Source organism: Pinus tabuliformis, chromosome 5_1 (genome assembly GCF_031772625.1).
Source record: "Pinus tabuliformis cultivar Carrire ecotype Pingquan chromosome 5_1, CPIR1, whole genome shotgun sequence".
NCBI classification, from domain to species: Eukaryota; Viridiplantae; Streptophyta; class Pinopsida; order Pinales; family Pinaceae; genus Pinus; species Pinus tabuliformis.
Genome location: NC_142305.1, coordinates 608,372,201 through 608,376,340, shown reverse-complemented (window position 1 = coordinate 608,376,340; position 4,140 = coordinate 608,372,201). Strand labels below are relative to the sequence as shown.

Genomic DNA, 4,140 nt, shown 5'->3' with positions numbered 1-4,140 from the left:
TCTGGGCGGTGCCATCGTACTGTTTATTGCATCGTCTCCGTTTCAAGTCCGGGTAGCTCCATTACAGTGCGTTTGCCCTAAAGTGTGGGCGGTGCCATTGCAATCTTCTATTTTCCTTTGTTACATACAGGAGGTGCCATTACAGTCGCAGCAGCTGCTGTTTCTCTCTTTCCTCCGCCGTCTCCATTTCACGTCTAGAAAGTGGTATTGAACTTCTTCTTTCCATTCAACAAAACCAACAGGTGCCGTGGTGTAGTTGGTTATCACGTCAGTCTAACACACTGAAGGTCTCCGGTTCAAGTCCGGGCGGCGCCATGCTGGAGTTGAGAAAACATGTTCTTTTGGGAACATTCAGAGATTTTCAGCTTCTTTTCACGATATCCCTCGACATCAAGACCTGGACTGAAAACATGTTTTTTGGGAACATGCAGGGATTCAAAATTACTTTAGGCCACCTGTATCTTGAAATTATATTTTTCAAAATGCTATTTATAGGGACATTTTTTACAGACTTGTCTAAGCCCGTGCCAGTGGTGATTTCACCTAGATGTAATTTATTTATTTATTTTTAATTTTGGAATTGGGAGTTTTTGAATGGATGATTTGGTTTGAATGACAATTACTATTTAAAAAAAAAATTGAAATCTAAAGTGTCAATATTTTTTTAAATAGTGAAAATAGATTCACCATTTTCAAAAAAAATTGAAACACTTAACAGTTATAACTTGAATGTGAACAGATTTCATCAAAATCATAAAGAAAAAACTATTCTTTTTCTAGCACCTAACAACTGTAACCTGAATTTCGAAAAAATTCAGTCATATTTTCTCAAAATCAGGTGGGAAAAACCATTCTTTTCTTGACAATCTTCAGTGCTAATCTGATAATTTAAGAGGGACACTTCTGTGGTGTCAAAATCATTCAGGCCTCATCTGCACCCATTCTGGCCTCATCTGTATCCATTCCATACATTTTGAATTTGAACCCCAAACGGTGGCTGCTTACCCTTCACCACACACCTATGGCAAGGTTTATTTAATCCTCTGAACCTGGTCGGTGGAACAACTTGAAATCTACTCTCAGATATCTTTGCCAGTTTGTTATGTTTTCATCAGTCGCTGCTTTCCTTGTGATAAGGGCCAGCTAATTTTTGTTATTCATGTCCTGTATGCTGAAGTACGATGTACATGGCTACTAGTTTCTTTTTTCATTCATTCCTTCCTCCTGTATTTGAATGTGTATATAGTTTGACAGAACCAGAATTTTAACAATACGAGTGCTGAGTGTGGATCTTTTAGAGTTATTTTTCACTGATTGACAGTGACATCTTTCTATTTATTGGAAAATAAATTATTTTCGGTTCCTTTCTTTTATATTCTCTCTTTTTAGGAAGAAGATAGTGGTGTTTCTTGATTGATTGTAAAATAAATATACTAGTTCCCATAAAGTATTGTATAATGGTTATGAATACATATTTCAAAAGGTCCAAAACCCTAGCTTTAATCAGGATTTGAGGCATGCCAGCCGTGCTAAAACTCTTACCTTAATCTTAGATGGCTATAAAGACATGTTAATCACTAAGCTCCTGGAAATGAAAGGTTCCATTCTAATTGTGTTGATTTGTGATTCTATAGTTAGTTGAGCAATTTGAGAAATGCACTTGTAATATTGAGTTTGAGTTTTAATAACAAGTAAACACTATATATTAGAGATAGTTTGTATAAATTTCTAAGATTTGTGGGGATGGATTTGTTCTAATGAAATATCCATAATAGTTTATAAATCATTTAGATGTAGTAGCACTAAAAACAATTACACTATAAAGTATGGATGAAAGAAAAAATTAAGAGAATTATGCACCTTGTTGCTATGATTTTGGGATGATGGTTTCTATGTGGGATTAAAAGATAAAATACATTAGTGAAACACTTGCAACCATGTCACCATTATCGTCCCCACTACGAATAAAAACCAAAATCCAAATTCATTATGAAGACATTAGTATGCCCATGTGTAACACCTTAATCTACTTGACATCTCATCATTAACCCTAGCCTAAATGTCTCCCAATCTAGTAGGAACACATTCATCTCATTCCTTTCCTCCCAATACTAGACACTTAGGAACACATCCTCGTGAACTTGATACTGTATGCAATCAAGCTATTTTCTTTGGTTTAATATGTTTTTATTTTATTGGAATTCATCCCTCTCTATTACAAGTAAACTATCATGGGTTAATTGTGCGACAAACATTTAAACATGATTACCATGTATCTTAGTTGGAGAAACATTAGCCAAAATCCCTTGTATTAGTTTGCCAAAAGCTAGAATCTAGAATCCATCACAATGACATTATTGTTCCCATCATAACACCTTGCTCCATTTTGACATCTCATTATTAACCATGGCATGAATGGCTTTCGATCTACCCATCATAACACCTTGCTCCGCTTTGACATCTCATCATTAACCATGGCATGAATGACTTTCGATCTAGTAGGAACAGACCCATCTCTTTCCTTTCCTCCCAATAGTAAACACTTAGAGACTCGTCTTCATGAATATGATACCATGTGCAAAAAGGAAACTTTCTTTGGTTTAAAATGCTGCTTTTTTACAATAATTCACCCCTCTATTATGAGCAAACAATCGTGGGTTCATTGTGTAGCAAGCATCTCAACATGAATACCATGTATCTTGGTTGGAGAGACCTCAATAAAAAAGAGAGATCCTACGCAATGACGTATACCTTTTGATGATGACATACTATGAAGTAACCATTGGCTTGGAGATATAGGATCAATGTCACCATGGCAAAGTGACACTGAATGAAAATGACAAGTGCCAAGTGTGGTCTATGGGGAACCATTTTAACAATTTAATGTAATTGGTATTGCCTTTTCTTCCTCTCTTGATTTAGATGCTTCTTATTAATCAATAGTTCTTTAATGACACCTCTATAGTCCTCTTGGTCTTACTGAAAACATCATTCCATGAAAACCTATAAAAAAAGAAAAAGAAAAAAAAAAAAGATAGAACTATGCATTGAAATAAAAGCTACAAACTGAATAATGCCCACATATGGGAAGATGCACACACATTTAAAACTAGTAAGTTAATGATAAAAATGTTCTTTGGTACATTCACGTGGAATGTTGAGTTAAAATTTAAAAATTAAAAATAACACTGATGTGAAATCTTGCCCAAAAATGCCAGGATTATGTATTCCTTAAATTCTTTGGATCAATGTTAACATTTTACAAGACATTTCATTTTTCTTGTTTGTACATAACAAGCTTCATTGCGTAATAAGGATGACCTAGTGTTTTTTTTCCAAAGTCAGTAACATGTTCAAAGAGAATAACAATGGCATCAACATGAGCATGTTTGTGTTGGAATATCTCTGCTTTCAAATCTATGAAATCAAACAAATTACAAGGAGTTCTAAGCCACATCTTCTCCAGAATTGTTTTTATGTTTTTAATAAATTAATCAGACTATATTATTAAGTGCAACTTTGTCTATCAAAAGATAACTGTTATCCTTTATGAACTCATCAATCCACGTATCTATTATAATTTTGATTTTTCACTTCTTAGTTAATCCTTTGTGTGTTCTTAGTTAGTTCATCCTTTTTGTGTGCAACAACAACTTTGATTTATAAGACATCACTTTTGCTACCGTTTAACATATCCCAAAAGTGGTTGATTTGGAAACATGTGTGTGTTCCATTTCCAGGTGCTTTTTTTCCATCTAATGCCTAACATTCCTGATAACATTCCTGATTGTTCAAATCTTTCATCGTATTCTTGTTTATTGAAAGCTATTTCAATGTTAGGCAAAGTTTTGATTGTTGATGGAAAATAAGATTCAAACATTCTTGCCAATAACATAATTTTTGGGGGACTTCTTTCAAAAAAAATTCCTCTCCTTCCTATTTCCATGACTTCCTTTTTCAACATGTGTTGGAGTAAAGCATTTTCCTGAACATGCAAAAATTATATTGAGGCCATTACCAACCTTCGGTTGCAATTTTCTTTTGGGGAAAGGCTGCATATATTAATTCACAATGGTCTATTGAGGCCATTACCAACCTTCGGTTGCAATTTTCTTCCGGGAAAGGATGCATATATTAACT

At 34.3% G+C, this 4,140-nt stretch overlaps 1 non-coding gene across 1 annotated transcript; it reads left to right on the top strand.

Moving 5' to 3' along the window:
- The first annotated feature begins 241 nt into the window (after window positions 1–241).
- On the top strand, window positions 242–315 carry TRNAV-AAC (transfer RNA valine (anticodon AAC)). The gene has a single exon. It is a non-coding gene; the product is annotated as a tRNA-Val (tRNA).
- Window positions 316–4,140: the final 3,825 nt, after the last annotated feature.